This window comes from Lepidochelys kempii, chromosome 10, assembly GCF_965140285.1.
Source record: "Lepidochelys kempii isolate rLepKem1 chromosome 10, rLepKem1.hap1, whole genome shotgun sequence".
NCBI classification, from domain to species: domain Eukaryota; kingdom Metazoa; phylum Chordata; order Testudines; family Cheloniidae; genus Lepidochelys; species Lepidochelys kempii.
The window spans coordinates 81,899,370-81,925,149 of NC_136389.1; the positions used below are offsets into that span (position 1 = coordinate 81,899,370).

The following is a 25,780-nucleotide window of genomic DNA, read 5'->3' on the forward strand; positions in this document are numbered from 1 at the left end:
CAAACTGACCAGTGTTTTAAGAGCAGAACTGCCCTAAGGGAGAGTACTTTCAGAACACAAAAGGCAGTTAATCACCCATTGAAAGTCAATGGGTGATTAACTGCTCACTATGCATCCGATGAAGGGAGCTGTAGCTCACGAAAGCTTATGCTCAAATAAATTGGTTAGTCTCTAAGGTGCCACAAGTCCTCCTTTTCTTTTTGCGAATACAGACTAACACGGCTGTTACTCTGAAATCTGAGCAAGATGTTGGCACCCAGCTGTCCCTTTGCAGAAACTTGCAATACATAATAATAATATGTCTCATTTCAGCTGTACCCAGCGTTACCAGTCCAAGTCCTTGTTTTCTGTGTTAAGCTTCATCCCTTGTGCTGCAGAAGCCAAATCAGTCCAGCGACCTGCATTTGTGCAAATGCAGGCATTGTTCCTGTGCTGAATAATGAGGCTCTGGGTGAATTTTATCTTGGCACTCATTTGTGTTCTCTCGCAGAATTATAGCTGGGAATCCAACTGAATGAGATTCATGACTGGATGCCGTAAGCGGGTTGTAATAGCTTTATCAATCTTTCCGTGGCTGATTGTCTAGAGTTAGCATCCAGAAAAGCTGGACTTCCTGTTCCTAATTCTTGGTTTTAGCTACAGGATGCTGATCTTCATACCACGGGCTGGGTTCAAATACCAGTGTAACAGCTGATCACCTTTTGTTTTGCACTCCCAGGTTTGGGCTGGGGTGGGAAGGAGACCTGGCTGCTGGAGCAGGAGTGGTCTGGCACCGTCCAAGGTGCTGAGAACTTTGGCTGTGGAAGGAGCCCTCTGACCCTCCAGCAACGTCACCATTTTAACGAGATCCTTCTCCAAGCTCTGCGTTGATGTATGATTCCTTTGCCCGCTAAGACAAAGCGTCCAGCGCAGCCAAAAGTCACTGTGGCCTATTCAGAGACCAAACTTCTTCCCCCGTCCCCGCATCTCAGTGCTAAGGCCCAATCCTGCTTCCACTGAAATAAACAGGAGCTTGACTACTGACATGAGGGGGGCAGGATTGGGTCCCCACGTGGCCTTGCAAACTACAGGCCAAACCCTTGTTGCTCGACAATCTGTTATTCTGCAAAGTTCCACTGGGTTCAGGGAGAGGTAATTGGAGTGAGGAATCCAGGCCTTGGTCCTGTATTTCTTGAGTTTAGGTGGTACAGACTAGTGGCTGAGGCATCACTCTCTAAACAGGTAGCTGCAACTACTCTAGCTGGGGGATCGACATGCTGGTGCTGACCCTGCTCTGGCTAGAACGTGGGTCTGCAGCGGTGGCTTTTGCCTCGCCAATACACTGTCTAATATTAAACATCGGAGCTATGGAACGAGATGAGTGGGCATGAAGAAAGTAGAGGGCGGTGCTGTGACCCTGGATGTGACCATGCTAAGGATGATACGAGGAGTTAAAGCAGGAAGGAGGAGATGACTTCCAGCCCAGATGGCAGCTGTGATGTGTGTTAGGATATATTTCAGGCCTATCTGTAAAGGCCTATACTCTTAAGAATTTAGGTGTATTCTTATCACTTAGCTAGTTCTAGAGGTATAAAAAAGAGAATCCAAATCACTGTCTGACTGTCTAAGGCCTTTTCTCACTGAGACAGTCTGAGGCCCTGTTCTTAGGCTAAGGCCTTTGGCTAAGCAGCAGAGGCTGCCATAAGCTGGGAAGCGACTGGTCACCTCCTCACATCCCAAACTAGTCACATTGAGCTATTGGGCTGTTAGGATACAATCCTGTCCTGATAGTGCCTATCACCTCCAGAGAAAGGGAAGTGCCTAGAAAATGTAAAAGGAAACTTAGTTTGATAGCATCCTGTCTGGCAAGAACTCACTTATCCATAGCTGGGATGGGAAATCCTCATTTCTGTGTTGTTCTATCATTGTAGTCCCCATTTCCCTGTTGTTTGTCTGTATAATCTCTGTCTGGTTCTGTGATTGTTTCTGTCTCCTGTATAATTAATTTTGCTGGGTGTAAACTAATTAAGGTGGTGGGATATAATTGGTTAAATAATCATGTTACAATATGTTAGGATTGGTTAGTTAAATTTCAGGAAAATGATAGGTCAAGGTATAGCTAAGCAGAACTCAAGTTTTACTATATAGTCTGCAGTCAATCAGGAAGTAAGGGGGGAAATGGGAACAGGGAATGGGGGTGGGGAAATTGGAATCCTGTTTGGCTAAGGGCAGGAATGGGAACAGGGATGCAAGTGTAAGGCTCTGTGGTGTCAGAGCTGGGAAGGGGGATACTAAGGAAGGAAACTGGAATCATTGCTTGCTGGTCACCCCAAAAAACATCCAATTGTTTGCACCTTTGGACTTCGGGTATTGTTGCTCTCTGTTCATGTGAGAAGGACCAATGAAGTAAGCGGGTGAAGGAATAAGCCCCTAACAATGTGGTGGAGTGACTCAGCTGACGATGGGTTGCCATTCCAGAATCTAGCTTTGCTGGCTCCCTGTCGGTGACAGCTATAAGTGAGGATCCAACCCTGAGAGGGGTGAGTCCTGCCCCACTCCTCTGAGTGGCTGGAGCCTTGGGCTCACCGGAGCTGGGCTGGCTTTGCTGTGTGGCGTACTGGGGGCAGGATTTGGAGAGCCCAGGCAGGCAGCTTCTGGCCATCCCGGGTGAGCCCTGGAGATCAGAAGCCCGGCCTGGCTCCTGCATGCTCCTGCACAGCTGGATTTGCTGACGAGCCTGGTGGATCTGCCCCTCAGCAGAGCCAGGCTGGTTCCATGCAGGGAGCAGTGAATTTCATCCAGGGGCGGCTCCATTTCCACCAGGACTCTAGGGTTCGCTGCTGATCCATCCCACTAGCCTTCTGGTATGGGAAGGATTTCTACCCCTGGTGCCCCAGCAGACACTATGATGCACCAATCTCCCTGGCCCCATGCATTACACCTGCTACTTGAGCATGAAGAGGGGACAGGATTCGGCCTGTGGTGGGTACTTTACCCCCATGGTGTCAAGCTCAAAGCTTTCTCTGATTTCCTAGAATTGACTCATCCTGTGATGTTAGAACCGGGAAGACTGTGTCTACTTCACTGTCTGCATTGAGACAGTCTGCTCCCCAGAGCGGGTATCCAGTAGCTCCCACCCCTGCGGCCATAGATGGTAGTGGGGCAACTGGGGCATGACAAGGGAGACCTCTCTCATCGGGATGGACAGTGAGAGTCCCAAGGGACCCTTGTCTGTCTCTGAGCTGCATACCCAGCACTGAGATTCACTAGCCCACAGACACACCCTCAGTCCCCACAGGCCACCAGGGTGTCCTACTAAAACCATCCCACCCAGAAGCACCTGTTTCTTAGGAGCCCTTGGTTAGCCCTGGCTGCCTTCACTTACCCCTGTAGGCTGCTCCAGGGGGTCTCCTAGGGCCCCAGGGCTGTGTTAGCCTTTGCAGGACTTCAGAGAGTGAGGCAGAAGGGTTGGGAATCTCAACAAGCCAGTGCAGGAGGCAGGGAGTTAGTTCGCAGGGCTTCCTTGCTCCGGTCTAACTCTCTGCAGGACCAGGCAGCAAATGGCTCTGTGCTCCCTCTAACAGCCAGCAGCCTGTCCCCAGAATCAGCCAGGCCAGTGCAGCTCTTCCCTCTGCGGGACTGAGTGGCAGTCACATGCCTCAGGGCCAACCCCTTGTCTTCAGTGTGTTCACAGCACTGGCCGCAAACTCCTCTCTTGTTATCTCAGGCCAAAGCCAATCTTCAGTTACACCCTGAGAAGACACTAAACCCCTTGCAGATGAGACTCCTCTCTACAGGCCTAATCCCTTGGTGATTTCCACCCTGCGCAGCCCTATTCAAGGCAGCACAGACTCCCAGGAAAGGAGTCTGGTTTCTATAGTCTGTCTATTCTCCCCTTGCTGGGTGTGCATAACTCCCATTAACGTTGACAAGACTCACACGTGCACTGAGGGGTGGAAAGGCACCCCCCCTTCCTCCGCCAAGCCCTTGACTCTGTCTCCCAACTGTCATATTTGCAGCCAAAGTTGGCAGAAACATATGCCCACTTGCCACCTGTCTCATTCCAACCCTACTCCTTGGCTGTCACCTTGCTCCAACTCCTCCACTCCTGCCTCATGAGTTAGTTAGATGTTTTGCCTTTTTAAAAATTTTTTTTACAGCTCAGCAAAGCTCAGTTATCCACCCGGCCCCTGCCTGCTCAGAGTAAAGACGCCCACGGGACAGTTCTGCCGTGCAGTTCCTTCTTGCATGCTGGATACTGTGCTTCCTGTTCTTCCTCAGAGCCTGCCCAACGCATGTGGGACTGGGAGCCCTTATGCGGCGCTTGGGCAGTTTACCATGTTAGCCCTAATGTGCAAAAGCCGATGTGCCACTGTAACCCACTGGCCAGCGTGTGTTGTGTCTGATTCATAGAGACTATGAGTCTGTGACGGCCCCAACTCCAGAGCCTGGGGCTTTAGCTCAAGCTGTGGAGACTCGTACTTTCAACTCTGGAGGTCTCCAGTTCAATCTCTGGCATGTTGGCCAAACTGCAGCTGTTGTACAGCACTGTAGATTGGGTGAGCCAGGATAGGTCCTGCTGCAGGAATGTGCAGCCCTCTCCAGTGTGTACGGCTGTGCAGGTAGGGTAGAGAAGCCGAGTCCTGTAACAGAGGTATGCCCGGGAGTTGAAAGGATGGTCTCTGTTAGATCGAACACTCAATCCTTTGCACAGGAAGGCTAATTTGAATGGTAAATTAAAACCCATCCTAAAATATAGTGAAAACCTCCTCCACAACACACCCGCTGTGTGTTGTTCTTCACTACTCAGCTTAGTGAATTTTACCCACTTCTGCTAACCAGATGCATCATAATATCTGCTTCTACCCCTGCAACCCTGAACTCTGCAGAGCTGCTTCTCAGGAAGGGACTTTTTCTCCAAACGAACGGTTACCTTATGGCTCTTCCCCCGCAAGAGCTCCTGGAGCTATTGAGAGTTAGGCTGGTGCACCACCCTGGGAATACATGAGGCCTCTGGCTTCTGTAGCATCCCTCTGAACAGATCCAACATGCATTTTGTTCCCCTGGCCCCTGCTCTTCTGGCCTTGGTGGAGCCAGGTTCTTCTTTTCCCAGATGGAGAGACAAGTGCAAAGACTGCCCCAGTCTAGGCCCTAAGTGCAAAGCCTAGGCCTGTGCCAAGAATGGGGAGCAGGTGCCTTGCATCCCCTCCCATTCTTGGGTACCTACCAAGGGGTGGACACAGTCTAGCCTTACAGGCCTGGATTCTGCAATCCTTGCTTGGGGGAATGTCTTCTGATTTCAGGGGAATTTCACCTTTGTAAGAGCCGTCAGATTGAGCCCTCAGTTGAATCTGGTTCAAACACATAAGGGGAGAACATGCTGGGGGATCATTTTTAAACTGTAAAATATACATTTTAAAAAATCCTTGAGCAAATTAATAAAAATATAGCCAATTGCCATTATTAATTAGTTGTTAATAATTAATATAACCCCATCATCCTTCCCTCTGAGTCCTGGTGCAGAACAATCAGGAACTTCTACGGAACATCTATTTTCAACGTCCCCATGAAGTAATGGAAACTGAAGACAGCTGGATTAGCTGATGAACAGAAAAATCTCTAGAGCCACATTGACTCAGTCTTTCCCTGGCTGGCAGCCAGGAATAACCACACAGTGCTAAATAACAATAAATCTGAATTATTTATATAGGATACAAATTGCTCATTACAATCTAGTACTGGCATTTCTCTTACTGTTGGGTTTAAAAGGCCTGTGACATCATATGTCGCCCTCTGTGTTTTTCCTCGCTGCTATTTCCAGCAACTACTATCAGCAGAAAAAGGTAGAGCAGAGAATCTATGGGGGGTGGTCTCCTTAAGTGCTATGGTAATTACAGAACAGAGGATTTGTGCTTTTTTATGGTTTGATGCAAAAATAACTTGCTTGTGGCTTTGGCGTGCAGCGCCAGAGAGATGTGCTCAAACCAAAGGAAGGCCTCGGTCACATGACTGCCACTCTAGACAGAAGCACTTTCTCTCCCACAGGTGAAATCCTCCCTGGTCAGAAGGTCAGCAGAAGGGGAATTTAACCCACAGGTTCTTACGCGGGGCTTGAATCTCCATTCCGCACCAGCATGCCTCTGCTGACTTCAGTGGAGACATGCCAGCACAAGTCTGGCGTAATGGGATGGAGAAGTAGATACCTATGCCTGAAAAATGTCTAGCAGTTTGTAACATGTACACATGCTGGTCAATCTATTGCTCCCCTGCCTGCAGTAAACCCTTAATCTCCTATGGTAGACCTGCCGCTGCACCTGTATGATCACTAATCCATCACTGCAGCTTCAGATGCTAACTTGTTTAATGAAAGGTTCAATGGAGGAGAACAGCAGCAGAAAACACATATGCCTGCCTACACCTAGGCATTAAATGACCCTGATAAGTGAAAAGAAAAGGAGGACTTGTGGCACCTTAGAGACTAACCAATTTATTTGAGCATAAGCTTTCGTGAGCTACAGCTCACTTCATCGATGAAGTGAACTGTAGCTCACGAAAGCTTATGCTCAAATAAATTGGTTAGTCTTTAAGGTGCCACAAGTACTCCTTTTCTTTTTGCGAATACAGACTAACACGGCTGTTACTCTGAAACCTGATAAGTGAAAACATTGGGTTGGGCCAGATCCTCAGCTGGTGTGAATCTGTGATTCACATGGAGTGATGCAGATTTACGTCGGCTCAGGATCTGACCCATTGCTGGAAAACTCACCTGAGTATTGGGATAAACAACACTTGTCTCTGAACAAGACAATCTATATTTCTGCTACTCTTTCAACAGTAGCTGTTTTCTCGGTACCGTATTAACAAAAACATCCCCAAACCTTCTGATAGTGGAACTTTTAGACTCTAATTTAGAAGAGATTCTGTGATTAATACAAAAATTCCTTGGCTATATGATTCCCCGTGGATAGAAGAACAATAAAATAACCCATTAATAATGTACACCAGAGCCATTGAGATAAATAGTAGCATAGTCATAGTAATAAATTCAGAATGAAATGAAATCCTTATTTTCAAGCAATGGTGTAGTAAAAATGCTTTGAAAGACAGTGATTTACTGATATGTTACCTGCAAAATCGCAGTGTTTATTCAATGACCTGGGGCCCATCCTATGGAAAACGAGCATGAGATATGTAAAGAGAAGACATTACCATAGCTAAGTCATCAATATTTTCCCGTTTCTTGTTTTTCAATTTTTAACTAAAATACTAGGTTGTTAGTCAAGCGAGAGAAACAGTGCATTAAATATAACTTGATCAGAATTCTGATCTTACTTTGCCCTAGTTGCTGGAGGCACAACATAAAGGTTAATAACAGATACAGGACCCCGTGCATTTAACCACAGCACTGCTACATATCACAAAGTGACAATTAGAAACTCCTGCGGAATACCAATGGCCGGTGATCAAACAGACTTCAGCAAAACCAGTAGATATCACATTATCCCTGTTCTTCATTCATCATTTATCTGACAGGGTACAAAGATTATATTGAGCGTTGGGGGTTGCTCTTTCTGTTTTGTCACACAAATGATCTACCATATAAGATGAGGGTAAGGTGGGGTGGGAGGGAGAATGAAATCGGCTTTACTTCAATGAGCTTCGTCAACAACTTTGCGACAACCCCTCCCCCTCGCCCCCCCCCCTCGCTCTAGCAAAGAGGAGACTACTGAGTTCTTCAGGGCTCAGCCAGCACTAACCAGGCACACCTGGAAGGTTGCTCTGTCTGGAGGGGTGGGGAGGGGGAGTTTAAAAAGAGACAGCCTGCCACTGGAAGGGGAGCGAATATAAAGAAGACAGCTGAGCACAGAAACAGATCAGCCATGATAGTGCCTGTCTCAGGCCTGACTGTCCCTGAGACTGCATGGACCAGGTATAAAGCATGGTGATCTAAGAGGAGGGGCTGGAGGCAGACTCTAATTAAAGGTATCAGCTGATAAGCCAAGCCCCAAAGGGGTGACCCCAAAAGACTGCATAAGAGACAGACCACCTTTGCTTTCCTTTTCCTCTGATTCCCCTCTCTCTCAAAGGAAAGAGAGAAAAAAGGACCTTTTGATGGTTGTTTGGTTTGCTTGGAGAAATCCTCAAGTGCTACAAACGGGGGGCAGGTCATTGTAAATAACTTAAATTGTAGTCTGGAGGGGGCTTGGGAGCGCCCCCCCCCCCCCCCCCGCAACTTGAAATCTGTTTATAAGGAACTGGTATTATGATTGAGGGGATTTTTTAAAATTGGTATCCGTAACCTCATTGAACTACATAAGATGACTGTCTTCTGTGAACAGCGTGGACTGACAGTGACTTTCACTTTTCTCTCTCTGCTAACAGAAATCATAATGCTGCTCTTGGCTTCCAGTGGGCCCCGCTTTCTTGGCAGAATGTACTGGACTCTAGATCCTGCCGAGCAGGGTATGTGTGTGTCCACAGTTACATGCTGTAGGCTGCACCGAAAGCAACGGGAGTGGAAAACAGACGGAAGCTCACCATGAAACGTATGTGGCAGATAAGTTAATTAAAGAGTAATAACTCTTTAAGTCGCATTTTGAGTACTAGCTACTTCCGAAACAAATGAATGGCAAGCCATTAGGCACTCAACATTTATTTAATTAGGATGACTATAAAGAGTTATTATTCTTAGTAATTTGATGTTTCTAGCTATCTGTGTTCTTAATTATTCCTTGTGTTGTGATGCACCTCTCCTTCTGTCTACAGACAGTGTACGATGCCCCACAATCAGCAGCTTCCATCATATTATCATTCATGCTTTGCAGGCCGCCCCCATATCTGCAGCAGGATGTAAATCTCACTGCCTGTAAAAACTCCTGTATGAGTGTACACATAGATTGTCAAAGGCTTAAAACTACCATTATAATTCAGTCTCCTATTTGTTGGACTACTTGAGCTTTGACTTTGTGGGCTGTAATGTTAACAAAACCCTTGACTGAACGTATAAGTCAATGTCAACATGTAACCTCACTAAGTGCTCTGTAACCTTTCAGGTGTAATATGGGAACCTAACTTGCAAAGCAAAGTGTAGTATTTATTATTATGTATTTGTACAGTGCCAAGCACAATGGGCCCTGGTCCATTACTAGTAATGAACCAGGGCCCATTGTGCTTGGCACTGTACAAACACAGAACAAAAAGACCGTTCCTGCCCCCAGAGCTTACAATCTAAGTATGAGACAACAGATGGCTACAGACACCTAAAAAGGGGAGTATGAGGGCACAATGAGACAATATTGGTTGGCATGACAGGCAGAGATCACCACATACCAGCAGCCTATCCATTGTCAAGTTTTTGGCAGTATCATGGCAAAGGAGAGTTTTGTGCCTTCTTCGATTTTTTTTTCAGTGGTTTATCCTTTTGTGTTTAAGGAAGTTTACAAGATTGAGACATGCAAATACTAAGCTTCCAGTGAGTAAGAGAAGGACAGATATGTGCTAAAGATACTAGACTAGGACTCAGGAGATTTGGGTTCCCTTCCCAGACTTCCTGTGTGACCTGGGTCAAGTCACTTGTGGGCTGGTTATTTACAGGTGAGAAATGCCCACAACTCCAATGAAGTCAACGAGCCCTGTGGGTGCTTGGAAAATCAGGCCCTTTATCTCACTCTCTGCTTCAGTTCCCTCTTTAGAGAGTGGTGATAATAGTACTGCCTTTGTCTGTCTTGTTTATTTAGGCCCTAATTCAGTAAAGCATCCCTATTCAGGATAGCACTTAAGTATGCACCTAACCTTAAGCACGTGCTTAAGTGTTATCTTGAATTGGGGCCTTTGATTGTAATCTCTCTGGACTGGGGACTGTCTCTTAGTATGTGTACATATATGCACAATTCATAGTAGCATGGGCCCTAATTTCGGATGGACCTCTAGGTCTGTGGTTTGCAACCAGAGGGCTGGGGCCCACTGGGGGGCCGCAAGCAGGTTTTTTTTTTTGGGGGGCACCAAGCAGGGCTGGCATTAGACCTGCAGGGGCCCAGGGTAGAAAGTCAAAGCCCCATCACCTGGGGCTGACACCCAGGGCTCCAAGTCCCACCACCTGGGGCTGAAGCTGAAACCTGAGCAACTTAGCTTTGCAAGGCCCCCTGTGGCTGTGGAGTTTTTATAGCATGTTGGGGGGGCCTCAGAAAGAAAAAGATTGAGAACCTCTGCTCTAGGTAATAGGTACCCTACCCAATATTTATAATTGACAGCTGTAATGTTTGTTTTTCCCTATTTGAGATAAATATCATCAACAGTCACCTAATTCCTATGACTTATTTTTAACAGATACATTTTTTTTCCCTTTCAGATGTATGGATTTTCTCAGCACTACAAATCAAACTAATAGGTGATATATGGGCCTAATTCTATTTCTATTGAAGTCTATGGAATTTTTTCCTTTGACGTCAATGAGAGCAGGATTGATTTCTATGCATGTTCCATTTGTTGCCGAGATTTTAAGAATGAATTTTCTTTTTTCCATTGCCAAAGACAGATAACAGCAGTAGAGGTAGAGGAGTCATCTAATAACCACATATTAATACATGAATCATCACCTTAGAACCCAACTCAGTAAAAGACTGAAAGGAAAATAACTGAACTTGATATTTTGGCTGTCTGAAGTAAAGGATTTTCCAAATAACGCACAGCAGAAAATCTGTAAAAACAAGATAATAAATGCAGAATAAATTTTCATTTTAGCTTTGGGATCACACACATCCTTTAAATGCTGTTTAAATGCATTATAATACTTAGGGCTCTACTTGAAAACCCCTCTGTGCTTTGCTGAAACCCGAGCAGAGAAAATCTGTTAAAACTCTCACTTTTAAGCATACCTAATCACCTTCTGACATAGAATTCTCATTCAGTATTTTAAAGTGAAATAGCCACAATGGAGGATAGTCCAAATAAATCCAAGAAATCTAAATAAAATATTTCCATTCTAAATTAAGACTCTTCTTTTTATGGAAGGTAAAAAATCTGACTTTTCTCCGGTTCTGCTTATTCTTCATGGTATTTTTGATATTGCCTGAATAAAAAAAGTATATCCCCAAAGGCACAATTGTGACTGAATACCAAAGCCCCAATTCACATAGCAGGGTGTGAGACTGGGGATTCATTTATCCTGTTCCTGCTGAGGAATCCAGTAGTTTTCCAGTGATGAAGTTGGTGACAAAGCACTGCAATCAACAGCAGTCCTTGGTGTTGCCTACAGTCTTGGTGATATGTGCCTTTAAACTTGAGGGTGGCCCAAGCCACATAACCTGAATCCAGGTTTTTGAACCTGCCTCAACCTCAGAGTTATTTGGATTTGGGGTGCTGCTTCCAAAGATAAGAGCATGGAAGGATCCAACAATGATGGTAGAGGACCTCGAAAAGTTGTGCGGTCATTTAAACAAGAGTTTAACAGTAGAACCCCTATTTTATTAATCTAATTGAGGATTGAGAGATTCATAAAATTGAACATCTCGAAACTAGAGTAGGTACAGTGCATAGGCTGTAGTTTGGTGCACTGTATTGCCTCCTTCTTGCCCTTCAAACCCCACTGCAGTGATTTCCAAACCACTGAAGGCATGAGGATGGGAAGAGCTGTTGACTTGTTTTTCATCAACATCACTTTTGTGATGTGGGGTTTTTTCAGGTGGGAAAACTAGTTTGTATAACTGGTCATTTATAAGATTTAAATGTTTGTAAAATCAAGGCTTTACAGTATCTATTTCCTTGAGGACTTCCGTAGCAAGCGCCAAGGATAACCTCAACATTTTGTCACAGTAGATGCTGTAGTGCTAACAACTGCCCACAAAAGAAACAACTGGATAAAGAACCGCGAAATGTGTATGCTAGAGATCTGACCCAGGCAGACTGTCTGTTGGAGGATACCACGGGGCACAAGGCATGACTGCGCTGTGGATTGTGTGCTGAACAGGCATGGCTGGACTACAGTGGAAGAATGCTGACTTAAGAGGAGCTGAGGCATCTCTAAGAAATTTATTTCTCCTTTGTATTTAGGTGTAAAGGTAGTGGTTTTTCTACTTAAGGAAAGGGTTGAAACAGATTGTGAAATTGCCTTGGTTCTTGTAAACTTTTCAAACCTTTATGATAATCTATTTAAGATTAGTTGGTCAAGCTAAATGTTGCATTTTGCACAGTTCTATACTTCATTCCCCTTCTACATGTTGTACTGAACTGATACTGGCTTTTGATTGTCTAACCAAATAGGCTGAAGTTCTTTAAAGCAAGGACATTTGCCTTCTATGTGCTGAGTTTTTGAAACACTCTGCTTGGGAGTAATATTCCATTAGCTCCATTTGGCCTATTCTGCTACCCTTACTTTAAGAAGTAATTGTGGCATTAAGTACACCAGTGTGCCCAACGATAAAAGAACTGGGCCTTCAAATTTAAAGTTTTCTTTTTTATTGTTTTATTTTAATGTGGGGAAACTGACAATTTATATTGAACTATATTCCCTGTACAGCACTTTGAGATTTTCTAATTCAAAAGGTGGTAAATATAAGAAATGTATTGTATATGACCTATTACATCTGGCACAGGAATGTAAACGCATCACTATGGGTTTTGAATTCATTTGCAACTGTGAATTTCTGAAAGTGACTTCCTGCGATGACTACGGTTATAAGTACCTATTGTGTTTTTTAAAAAAAAAGAAAAAGCAATAACCTTTCAGAATCCTCACATTTCTTTGCACTTTACTTTACGATTCTGCCTTCCCTATGTAACTTTTAAAAAATGAATACTTTAGAAGAGGGAGTGTTGTGTGCATGTGACTATGGAAGCAATCTTTGGGAGAAACTTGAAAAATAATTCTGTTCACATTTTGAAAAGTCATCAGAATCACAATTTAATTTTAAGACCCTTCAATTGCATGTGACCTTTAGCATCATTTTAAGTAACATAACAATGAAGCACCATAAGATACTTTTCCCTCTTCTACAATTTGTCCAAAAGTGATTAATTAAGATAATGCTTTAATTAAGGCCCTTACTGAGTGCTTTTTCACTTGGTTAATTTGAAATCAGTGAAAGGTCAATCTACCATTATCCTCCTGAGTTCATGAAGCGCTAGACACACAAAGGGATTTAGGTGCCTTAATCCAAAATTTAGATCCTCAAATCCCCCTCCTGAGCTGCTGTCTAACCCTGAGGGCACCTTTGTTTCTGCTGCTAAAGTCTCCTAGGTGCTTTCATTTCTTCTGCTGGGTATGCATACAGCCATCTACGGGTATGTCTGCAACATAACTTCCAGCTTGGGTAGACATACACTAGCTTTGATTGTGCTAGACTGTTAAAAATAACAGTACAGTTGTTTGCTGAACAGACAGCACGATGGGCTAGGACAGGGGTGGGCAAACATTTTGGCCCAAGGGCCACATATGGGTATGGAAATTGTATGGCGGGCCATGAATGCTCACGAAATTGGGGGTTGGGGGTTCAGGAGGGTGCTCTGGGCTGGGGCTGAGGGGTTGGGAGGGTGGGAGAGGGATCAGGGCTGGGGCAGGGGTTTGGGTTGCAGGAAGGGTTCAGGGGGACAGGCTCTGGGTGGCACTTACCTCAAGCAGCTCGCAGAAACAGCAGCATGTCCCCACTCCAGCTCCTACCTGGAGATGCAGCCAGGCGGCTCAGCGTGCTGCCCTGTCCACAGGCACCATCCCTGCAGCTCCCACTGGCAGTGGTTCCCGGCCAATGGTAGCGGTGGGGGCAGCACTTGGGTGGGGGCAGCATGTGGAGCCCCCTATGCATAGGAGCTGTATGGGGGGATATGCTGCTGTTTCTGGGAGCTGTGTGGAGTGGGGCAAGACTCTGACCCTGCTCCCTGGCTGGAGTGCCAGAGTGGGGTAAGCCCTGGACCTCACTTCCCGGCAGGAGCTTGACGGCCGGATTAAAATGTCCGGATGTGCCCCCGGGCCATAGTTTGCCTGCCCCTGGGCCGTAGTTTGCCCACCCCTGGGCTAGGGGCCCTGAGTACAATCCTGTCCAAGATCCTCAGTGTATATAGATGGAAGTTGGTATGCGTCTGTCTTTAGTGCACTAGCGTGATCAGTGCAAGCGTGGGTATGTCTACTTGAGCTGGGAATTGTATCTTCCAGCTGCAATGTAGACATACCCTATGTCCCAGGTGCCTAATCCCTACTGGAATCCTTACACTAGCTCTTTCCCACCTGTCTTGCCTATGGGACTGGATCCAACAGGTGTGCTCAGATCCCAGACACTGAGAGTAGAAAGCACTGCATCACCTTTGTAACCAGGGGGTTAGAGCACTTGTCCAAAATGTGGGCAAGCTATGTTCAAATCCTCCCTCTACCAGCTATGGAGTAGGAATCTGAACCCAGCTCTCTCTTCTCCCATGTATTTAGATGGGGGTATTGTGGGGGTAAATCTCCCTCAGTCTCCTCTGTTGAAGCTGTTCCACTGTGTCTGAAAAACTTATGTAGCCAGTGAGAGTACAAGAATGGCTTTCTAGGCAGTGGTTAGGGCACTCACTGGGAATTAGGAAGAGTCAAGTCCCTGTTCCAATTGCTATTTAATTATTTATATAAAATGGAACAGCTTCAACAGGAGACAGTGAGAGACCCATGCCAGAATCCCCTTCACCCAGTGGTTAGAGCACTCACATAGGCTAGCTGGGGTCAAATCCCTGCTCCGCCTCAGGGGATGTCTACACTACAGCCCTAAGTCAATCTATGTTAGGTTGACTTACAACCACCACGCTAATTACTGTGGTGACTGATGTCCACACGACCCTCCTCCTGTCGATGGTGTGCATCCTCACCAGGAGCGCTTCCACCAACTGAAGAGAGGCAAAGTGTGAGCCAGGGCAGGAGTGGGGGGCAGCCGCTCGGGTTTCATGGCTCCCGAAGTGGGGAATGGGGAGCCTCCGGGCAGGAGCCCGGCTGGAAGTGGACAGCCAAGGGCAGCTGGACTCTAGCTGCCCACCTTTCTTGTCAATTTAACAGCTCCAGTATGGAGCAGTATGACAAGACAGCCAATAGCTGATGAAAGCAACGCAGTGTCTACAGAGACACTCCGTCACCCTAACTACACCGACATAAGCCCTACACCTCTCATGGAGTTCTGACTTCGGTGTACTAGGGCATTTACATTGGTGGGACAAGGCTTTAATGTAGCTACTGACATAATTAAATGTAAGCAGCCTTACATCAACCTAACTGTGTAGTGTAGACCAGGCCTCAGCTTACTGGCTTTTGCAGTTCCCCTTCTTAGGTGCTGAACTCTTCCCTTGGTGTAGGGAGCCTGGGCATGTACCTTGGTGCTGTGGATTCCAGTAGGTGGCAGGGTGCCTAAAGTTAGGCATTGCAGTGCTGAACCTAAGTCCCCGTTGTGGATCTAGCCCTAAGTGACTCAGGCAACAGTTGTAATTTAGCAATGGAAGTTTATACTAAAACTGAAAGAATCCTGGACCTGAAATATCTAAGTAAGGCTGGATTAAAGGTCGAGGGCATAATTTTCTCCTTACCCCATCAGTGTAAATCCTGAGTTACCACTGGTGTAATACCAGCAGAAAAATGGTATGAGAAGAAAATCAAGCCCAGGGTCTGGTTTTGGAACTGACTGGCAGAGGAAGCCTGACCAAACAATAAGCCAGTGAGAATGTAAAGGCCATGTGGTCAGATCCCTGCCATAGGGAAATCCCCAGATAGTGTAAAGCTGGCTCTCCTCTACCTTCTCCCAGCACCCAGTAGCATGGAAGAACATACCAGGGCATGGCTGGAGACTGCTGCACTCTATCTTGGGCAGTGGACTGGCCCCTAATAGGACCCAGTGATCTGACCCTAAGAATTTATCCATGGATTGGGACAAAAAAACCAATCCTGCAAATGCCTTACTATCTAGATGATGAAGTGCTTGCTGCTACAAATAACCCTATTACTTTATGTAGGACCTTTCTCAGTAGTGAGCACTGTTAGTCAGGTAGTAAAGGTTTGCAGAAGGGGAGCTGTAGAAGTGGTGGAATTGTGCATGTTTCAATGCAATAATTGTGTGAAAACCTAAAGTTCTGAGCCATGAAGCAGCCCAGAACTAAACTGAGATTTGTGCTGAGAAACCTTGTGAAGATTTTTTTTGCAATTTTCACACAGCACTAGCCAAGAATATCTCTATACTAATCGAGATGAACATGAATTAAACATATTGAAAGTATCTCAGATTTTGTTTCAATTTATTTTTCTTCTCTTTTTTTAAGGCTATTAAGCGAGGGAAGAAAAATGTGGCTGTTAAATCCCAGCATATGTAGTTATGAATCTCTTTATTTTTCCTATAATTCCTCTTGACAAAATAATTAGCACATGTACAAAGTGAATGGAAGCATAGAGCACTGATGTTTGAGGAGACTCTGAAGGCTCCTATGGCTGTGAGCTGAAGCCCTGCTACAGCTCTAATGAACTGAAAAGATACCTGCTCTCTGAAAGGGGTGTTAAAACAGCAATACTTCTGAAGATTACATGGGGCCAGATCCTTACAGGGTGTGGACTGTGTGGCTAACTTCAATAGAGCTACACAGACTACATCAATTAAGGAGTGGCCCACAGTGTTTTCAAAGCACTACATTGTAGAAGAATCATATAGTATCTTTAACTTTTAGGATTTTAAATGTGCAGAGTAGACTGAGTAGGTTTTCCAAAAAACAAAAATCTGATAGTACTGTATCCTTCCTAAAACCACAGGGCAGAGAAATCTGGAACACCAAGAGCATAGCTATAAAAAGATTGCTTTAAAAAGATAAATTGGTTTAATTTTTGCACTTACAAAATTTGAGATTCAGTGTGAAATATTCATTCAGTAACTGTTAGATGAGACAAGTTGAGCACAGTGCCTACTCACTTCGCTGAAGGTGGCTCTCTGAGAGTCCTGTTGGCAGCAGTATGTAGGCAAGATGCATGACTCAAGACATGAAGATAGGAAACTACATTAATCTGTTGTTGGCTGTAGTGGTTACCCACCAAAGACTAGCTACCAGGGTTCCAAACTGATTTGTGGATGCAATGGGGAGAAATGTCAGGCTACATGTTTTTAACTCCCACACCTCATGCTGCTCCTAAAAGAAGCGTTCAAGGAAACCGGTGAAGGTGGAGTCACCGTAGGAGCACGTGGTCCCCAAGCAGTCACTCAAGTGTTTACACAGGTGCATCCACAATATTAGTTTTTATGCTGATTTAAATGGAGATCACACTCAACCTGTTTGTGTTAATGGGACACAGGTTCAGATTTTCCCTTCCAAGATATCTGAAATTTAAAAGAGACACATTCTGAATGATCTAAGGAGAATGTGCCCACATACTGTGGTTTAGAAAGGGGATCAGTGACTCCCTAAGGCTGCATTATGAATGCAGGAGTAGATAGTCTTAGGATAGTTTTCATATCTTGTGTATTAGCCCCACCCTAAGGGTCCTTACCCTAACAATTTTCATGAAGCTGCACCAGGACGTGGTCATCACATCATGACTAGGTTCTATGGGGCAGTTAGATTGGTGTATGGTGAGGCTGCGACTGAGGCTGGGGGGGTTCTGTAACCACTTCGAGGTCCTCACTGATGAAAAGAGAACAAAGAGGCTGAAGCTCAAGCTTCACGCTTTTGGGAGAAGGTTTGGCTGGGGACTCTGTAACGTGGTTGGACTTTCCCCACCTCTTGTGATGTGGGTGCAGAGCCTGGCTGGGAGCAGCAACCCAGGCTCTCGGAAATAGGAGGTGGATACCAGTGTCTGAGCCCCCAGCTAAAAGACTTGTGGGTAGAGCAGGTGTTTAAGGGCTGCTGGTGAGAAACAGAGAGCACAAAGGCCATGGAGGACACCAGGTCGATGGCAGCTCAAAGGGGACTTCCTTAAAGACAGGAGTCTAAAGCGCTCTCCTCTGAAGCTTCTTTTTCCCCTTCTCACTCCCTGTGGCACCCCAAGGCTATGTCTACACTGCAGCTGCGCCCCTGGACGGTCTCCCAGGCAGCTGCTCTACGTACAATTAAACCGCCCTGGTGGAGCAGGGGGAAGCTAGGCCAGGGCGAGCCTCTCTCGCCCCCACAGCTCTGTCCACGCCGGCTCTTTTGCCTGTGAAACTTATTTCGGGCGGGGGCGGGGTTTTTTTCCACAGCCCTGACGGGCAAACGCTTTCCTGAGCGGCGTGCGAGGGCGGACAAAGCCCGGCCGAGGGTTCCAGCCGTCCGCCCCCGCGCCCAGCCCAGGGCCAGCGGCCACCGCGAGCGGAGCGGCCAGGCGGGGTCAGAGCAAGGGCCCACCTAGCCCAGGTCCCGGCTGCCGACAGCGGCCAGCGCCCGGAGCCCCCGAGGGGAGGAGCGGGGCGGGGGAGCGCCACGTGCCCGGCGCCCGGCTCCCGCCGGCGGCAGCGCGGCTGGGGAGATGAGGAGGGGGCGGGGGATTGGCGGGGTTCCCATGAGCCCCGCTCCCGGGCGGGCGCCGCGTGTGTCCCCGCTCCGCGAGCAGCCCCAGCCCCCGCCCCGCCGGCGCGCTGGGATTGGACGGCGGGTCCCACGCTGGCCCGCCCTCCTTGCGGGCGGAGCGCTGTGATTGGGCGATGTGTCCCCGCCCCCCGCCGGGTTCTCGCGGGAAGTGGGGGCGGAGTCGCTCCCCGCCCCCCGGCGCTGTGGTTCCGCCGCGCCCGCCCCGCGCAGGTAGGAACTTCCGGGGGGCTCCGGGGCTCCCCCGCCCGCGGGTGTACGGTCGCCAGGTGCCCCGGACCCGAGGCGAAGGGGCTGCGGGCGCCGCGACCTGGGGCGCCGGGGAGGGTCTGGGGGCGCCCGTTGCCGGGGCCGGCGGCAGCTCTGCGGAGCGCTCCTACCTCAGCGCGGCTGCCTGTGGGCGCAGCTTTCCAGCCCCGCGCCCGGCGGCGCGCGGTGATTGGCCGGCGGTCTGGGGGCGGCGCGCGGTGATTGGCCGGCGGTCTGGGGGCGGCGCGCTGGGATTGGGCCGCGCGTGTCCCCGCCCCGCTGGCCGGGGAGGGGGGGGCGCCGCGGGGGCGGGGGCGGGGTTCGGCGCGGCCCCACGTCGCCGCCTCCCGGAGCCCCCCGCACTCTGGTTCCGCCCGGGCCGGGGACAGGCGGGAGCTGCCGCGCCGAGGGAGGCCCGCGCCCAGCCGCCCTGCACAGGTGGGAGCCGCCGGGGCCCGCGGGGCGGGGCAGCCTGGCAGCCGGGACCCGGCCAGGGGCTGTGCCGGCTCCGGGGCCGTCTCGGTCTCCTCTCCCCGGCGTGTGGGCTGGCTCGTGTCCCGCGCAGTGGCCGGGGCTTGGGGGGCCGGGGCCGGCTGCGGGGGCTCGGCTGCCCCCCCCCAGGGGCTGCGGGCCCGGCTTCCCCTGACAGGTGGGGCTGGGGAGCGGCCGCCGCCCCCCCCCCCCGGCTTGAGGTGGTTTCCATCGTACGCAGGGGTGACCGTCTGGGTCACGGCTCTCAGCCCCCCCCCCCCACTGTACACACTGTCCCCGCCACCGGTTTGACCCCTGCCTCGCCTCGGGGCCATGTGGGTTCCTGGAGGATCTCGGCTGGGGGGAGCGCCCGGTCTGTGCAGTCTCCTGGTCTCTTTCCTCCACCCTGTGCCTCTGACTCCCTCTAGCAGTTGTCAGGCTGCCCGACGAGTACAGAGCCCGGTGGGTTCGGGTCTGGCCACAGCAAGCGCCTGCCCTGGTGCAGAGAGAGTAGAAGCTGAGGAGGATGGTGCCTGGGAGCGGTGTGCAAGGGTTATAGGCAAGACTGTCTGGAAACTCCCTGGAGAGACCACAGAAGAAACAACCAACTGGGAAGTCAGACCGCTCTGAGACTGTTGCAGAAAGGAGACATATTTGCTTTACCCCGACAGCCTTGGTTGTAGCTGTTTTCAGTCAAACCCGGCCACCACTTTTTCAGCTCCATGCTCTTCTGTGTCTGTATCAGAGTTTTACACTCTTGCTTTCATGTTCACTTTGGCTTCTGTGCAAAGTAAATAAAAGTGCTTCCGTCCATTCTCTTCCTCAAGTTGCTTAGTAGAAGGGGCTTCACGTTTCAGGATGGAGATTTTGAAATTCCAGGTCCAGGAGGAGAAGGGAGAGCAATAGCAGCTCTTTCTGGAGAAAGGATAAAGGCACTGATTACAGGTTGATATTTGTTTCATTCATCAGAGTGGGTAAAGTACTGCGTCTTGCTGCCAGAGCATTGTATGAGTAACCCGATCTTGAACAAACACCCATAAAAATTTGCCACCCTTAGGATGATCCTCTAAAGAAACAGATCATTTTGATGGGTGAGTAAACTTACTCATCCCAATTGAGTGGGTGTGTAGAGTTTTACGAGACTAACGTAACTGGATCTGAAATGTTCTATGGTGACTGGAGACACTATTTGGGAATTTTTATGCGAGCTGTTTTCTTGGTCAAGAGCAGCCTTTTCTTTGTGTGCTTCATCACTGCAGGTGCAGTCTGGCATAGAAGAGAGCTTGTGAATAGCTCTTTGTATTGTGCCAGCACCTGTTCATGTGGAACTGAGGTAGTTTTACTGTCTCCTTAAAGGTGTAATGTGGACTGACTAAAGCAGAAATATTTAAAGCTCAGGTTATGCTTCTGACCCTAACTTATCCCCTATTACCTGGCTATTGCTAGTGTCTTGTTGCCAGCTACTTGTGCTGTCACAAGGCAACATGAATTAAACATAGGGACACAATGTTGAATTTTCTAACCCTTTTTTTAAGGGTTTTCCTCTGATCTGTAACAGTGGATCTTGACTCGTTATTCTGGCCTCCCAAAAGACATGGATTTCCCTCTTGGTGGTGGTGTTGGTTCCATAGAAGTGGGACAGAATATTAGCTGCTTATGTGGGACAGAAAGAATTTTGATTTGTTAGACTTTTATCTTAGGAAATACAAAAATTTAGGATTACTTAATCTTTGATGCTACTATAGCTGTTACAATTAGTTGCAACAGTTCTGTGATTCTAACAACCATTTCAGTGGGGAGTGCCTTTTCGTGAAATATACCTATATCCTCTGGCTACATCCATGGAACCACTCCAATTTGATCTCACCATTTTGATGTAGAAACTTCATAAAAATGCTAATGCTCTTCAAAGATAGTTGTGCAGTTGATTAGCTTTTTTGTCAGATGATCCAAAACCACAAAGATGGCTGTCTCTCTCTCTTTTTCCCCCCCCCTTCCCCCTTGATGTTCCGTTTATAAAATAGGCAGACCAGTTTAGGTAACTTTTTGTTCTAAATATGCCTAACCATGGCATAATGCTGATTAAGGGCCCAAGCTATAGTGGGTCTAGTAAGCACCCCCAACAGGAGAAACCGCTTCCATTTTGCACTGTTTATGTAACATTCAAATATAACTATTGATCAAAATATTCTTTGTGGAAATATGTATGCCCCTTTATATCTGTCTGTGTCAAGAGACAATTTTGTGAATAGTTTGCTTAGTGGGTGAATTCAAAAGGCCTAGCAGGATGTAGAAGTAGAGATTGTATTAGTCCATTTATCAAACTTACATTTAAAAACCCCCACTTATTTTATTTTGGACTAAAATGAAGCTTGATTGTTCTTAAGGGATAAAGCAAAAATAGCTTCTTCCAGATAGTTTTCAATGTATGGAAGATCATAACTGATTTGTGGAGTAGCAGAGTAAAATATATCGGATATCTAGATAAACAGGTAAAATCGTTCTAAGTCCGTATGGAGTCTGTTACTTAATTGGTGCGGTCTGGCTTAAATTTGCAGCTATATAAGGAAAACCTACAAATATTCAGGAGGTTGCATTTTTGTTTTTAAGTACAGTACGTATAGTAGGAGAAACTTAGATGTCCCTATCTATGAAACTGCATGCATTGCTCAGGAATGTTCTTTAAACAAATAAATATTTCTTACACCTTTTTTCCTCCCAAGTATGTAGTAAGTGGTGTCTGACTGTTCTTTGAAATATGGGCGGGTGGATTTCTGCATCTTTTGGATATTGTGGAACATCCAAGCAATGTATGTTTGAGTTTATATGTAGCAGGTATGACATGACAAATGTTACTAGGGCATTTATTTAAAAAGATATGGAAATGTTTAACAATTAAGAGGTTATGGTAAGCATATTAAAACTTTGTCCAAACACAGCACTTTAATGTTTAGTAGCTGGGCGTATAGCTTGTCTAAAGCCATATTCTAAGTGGCTGGCTGAACTTTTGGTGCATGTTTGTGCAGGTGGGACCTTAAATTGCTGGGAGAAGACTATAGAGTAAAGGCAGCTGGGCATGTGGTGAACAGAAATGGGGATAGAGAAGAATGCAATGGTTTTAAACTGTTCCCTCTGTTTCTTTCTCCCCATTCAATGCACTTCCCCTTCCTTCTCTCCCTTGAAAAGGTTGCTGTTGATAACAGTAGTTTGTGGATCTCTAGGCACTTTCTATCATAAAATCTATACAGGTTCAACATTACTAATGTAGGTTTTTAGTATAGATAGTTAGTTCAAAGTGAGTGATGGGCCACAATCTGCTGAAAGGGCAGCTGGGCTTCTGAGGGATGAGGAAAAGGATCCAGATAGGTAGGAAAAAATTGGGTTTTCGTGTCAGCTCCTTAGGCAAATCATCTCAACTTTCTATCTTAAAAATGAGGATAATATTACTTACCCACCTTTGAGTTGTTTCAGATCTATGCTTGAGAAGTGTTGTATAAGAATAAGTGTGCGTTAGTTCGTGGGACCTGTAAATTATGTCAAGGTTAAAATTTATATTGTGTATATACTACATAGTAAAGAAAAGCCTGGTGTCCTCATTCCACTATTTTCTTTAATCCCGGGACTGCTTCTCATTTTGAAAGGATAGATTAAGTTCTTCGAGTGCTTGTTCATGTTGGTTCCAATCAGGTATTTGCGTGTGTGCATGGCAGCTGGAAGCTTTTTCCCCTAGCAGTATTCGTCAGGTCGGCTTGGGACCCCGCTGGAGTTGCACCTTCATGGCAGAAAATATAGAGCCCTGTCGACCCTCCACCCCTTCAGTTCCTTCTTACTGTCTGTGACGGTTAGCTGGAACCTCTCACAGCTCTTGCCATGGCAAGCGCCATTAGCAGTGTCCATTGTACATAGTTGTTTACATCTTAGTGTAGTTAGTATTAGCAAATCTTGGCCCTCCCGCCCTTTCACCCCCCTTCCCCATGCCTCTTCAGGGACCCTTCTCACAAGCGGCGACTCATACAGGAGGTGCACTCGTTCCTATTGCTTGGGGGAGTGGAAGAGGTTCCTCAGGAGCTGAAGGGCAAGGGCGTGACACAACAGGAAGTGCCAGCAGTTTTGCTCCTTCCTGAATCGCAGCCCAGGCTCCATCGCGGACAAGTTCCCCCTCCCATGGCGAGGCCATCTCCTAGATGCGTTTCCATCTATTCCTCTTTTTTTACAAGATGCTCCTCAAGATACGGAGGGATCAAGCTTCAGTGATATTGATAGCTCCAGCCTGGCCCTGTCAATTCTGGTACACATTGATCCTGGAAATGTCTGTGGAAGCTCCAGTTACCTTGCTGCTCCTCCCAGACTTAATAACTCAGGATCTCGCCCGTCTCCAGCACCCGGACCTCGAGTTGCTGGCATGGAAGCTCCATGGCTAAACCTGATGGAGCTCTCCTGCTCAGACCCGCTTAGACAAGTCCTTCTTGGCAGTAGGAAACCCTTCACCAGGGCTACCTACCTTGCCAAGTGGAGGAGGTTTTCAGTTTGGTCGGCGCAGCATCGCTCGTCCCTATACCACTTATACTAGACTATCTTCTCCATCTCAAGCAGTAGGGACTGTCCATGTCATCAGTAAGGGTTCACTTGGCAGCCATTTCTGCCTTCCGTCCAGGCACAGAAGGCCGGTCAGTCTTTGCCAATCCGATGGTCACCCGTTTCCTAAAAGGTGTGGACTGTCTATAGCTGCGCCTCTGGCAACCGGCCCCGACCTGGGACCTTAATCTGGTCCTTTCCAAATTGACAGATTTGCCCTTCAAACCGCTGGCGACTTGTTCCTTGCTCTTCCTGTCGTACAAGGTGGTGTTTCTGGTGGTGATAACCTCAGCTCAAGGCTTAACATCAGAGTCTCCTTACACTGTGTTCTATAAGGAAAAGGTTCAGCTCAGGCCTCATCCAGCTTTCCTCCTGAAGGTTGTCTCCCAGTTTCACATCAACCAGGACATCTTCCTCCCAGTGTTCTATCCTACGCATTCATCAACAAGATGAAGGGTCTTCCAGTCTCCTCCCAACGAATTTCATCGTGGGTCACGTCCTGCATCTGAGAGTGCTACAACCTGGCAGAGGTGCCTGCGCCTCCACTCAGAGCGCACTTCACCAGGGCGCAGGCTTCTTCAGCAGCGTTCCTCACGCAAGTTCCTACCCAGGAAATATGCAGAGCGGTGACCTGGTCCTCCATACATACTTTCACTGCGCATTATACAATTACCCAGCGGGCCAGAGATGATGTGGCCTTTGGCAGAGCAGAGCTCCAGTCAGTGGACATCTGAACTCCGACCCCGCCTCCAAAACTTAGGTTTGGGAGTCACCTGATTGGAATCGACATGAACAAGGACTCTGAGAATAAAAAACGGTTACTCACGTTCTCATAACTGTTGTTCTTTGAGACATGGTGTTCATGTCCATTCCAATACACACCCACCTACCCCTCTGTTGGAGTAGCCGGCAAGAAGGAACTGAAGGGGTGGCGGGTCAGCAGGGCTCTATATTGAGCGCCATGAAGGCGCGGCTCCAGGGGTCGACCAAGCCAACCCAATGGATGCTGCTAGGGGAAAAATCTTCTCGCTGCTGTGCACGTGCACACACCTGATTGGAATGGACATGAACATCATATCTCGAAGAACAAGTTACAAGAAGATGAGTGACTTTTTTTAGTCAAACTTTTTTCAAAGGTCATTTAAAAAAATAAATGTAAAATAAACTAATTTGTATTCTGCTAGCAATTAGCCAGATCTGACTTTCTGATGGTGTATGTCTTGTGCAGCTGAAGACCAAAGCAATATACCCAAGATGTGCATCAGCAGTCTATTAATGCACATACCTTTTTGTTGTGCTGCCATATCTTAAGAATGTAAACTTGTCATCTAATGGATGCTGGAGTTGTATCACTGTCTTTGCTTTAATCTACACCCAGTTTTGAGGGTTGAGACAATAGCAAGGGCTGTGGAGTATTTAAGTTGCATTTAGAATTCTCGTATCTTCTCACATTGCGCATTTCTGGATATTCCCTATTTGTCAGTGGGGAAAATAGAGTCCTAGGGCATCTGGAAACAAGGATTGAGAATGGAAGCCTCAATCTTTGAGTTGTGTGTGTCTTTCTTTAGATACTGTTGTTCAGCAGTACAGTATTTAGATCATCCTTTAGTTTGTTTGATAATCTCCCTCAATATTTTCTGCCTGATATTACCAGCTTTGTATCTGATTTTCACATGCAAAGAGGCAGCTAGGATTGCTTTTGTACTCTGATTGTAATTCATCTGAAAACAGTCTCTGAAATATGTTGCATAATACAAAGGGGTGTAATTAAAGTTGTGTCTGACTAGATGTTGATTTCACAATCGGTTTCTTGAAAGTATTTGTTCATCAGTTATCACTGATTCCCCCGACCCCCCCCCCCCCCGGTTAATGTCAGTAATGTAATTTCAGTACTGTAGATACTTATTTACTCTGTACTTTATCATATAAGAACTCATTGGGAATTAAGAGTGCTCAGCACCTTGCTGAATTAGCCCCTAAGGCCATATGTTAAAAAAAGCCTACATAGTCTACATGTGTGAAAGTA

General features: G+C 47.1%; 1 protein-coding gene and 1 long non-coding RNA gene across 5 annotated transcripts in view; both read left to right on the forward strand.

Moving 5' to 3' along the window:
- The first annotated feature begins 7,814 nt into the window (after positions 1-7,814).
- On the forward strand, positions 7,815-12,625 carry LOC140895137 (uncharacterized). The gene is made up of 4 exons (XR_012154117.2): positions 7,815-7,909; positions 8,362-8,525; positions 10,328-10,366; positions 11,794-12,625. It is a non-coding gene; the product is annotated as an uncharacterized LOC140895137 (long non-coding RNA).
- Positions 12,626-19,056: 6,431 nt separating this feature from the next.
- GLCE (glucuronic acid epimerase) overlaps positions 19,057-25,780 on the forward strand; it is a 110,662-nt gene continuing 103,938 nt past the window's right edge. For 2 of the 4 annotated variants that reach the window (XM_073304483.1, XM_073304482.1), the window contains exon 1: positions 19,057-19,146. The gene's annotated coding sequence lies outside the window, so the exon portion shown is untranslated. The remainder of the gene's footprint in view (positions 19,147-25,780) is intronic. The other 2 variants (XM_073304485.1, XM_073304486.1) reach the window with 2 other exon arrangements.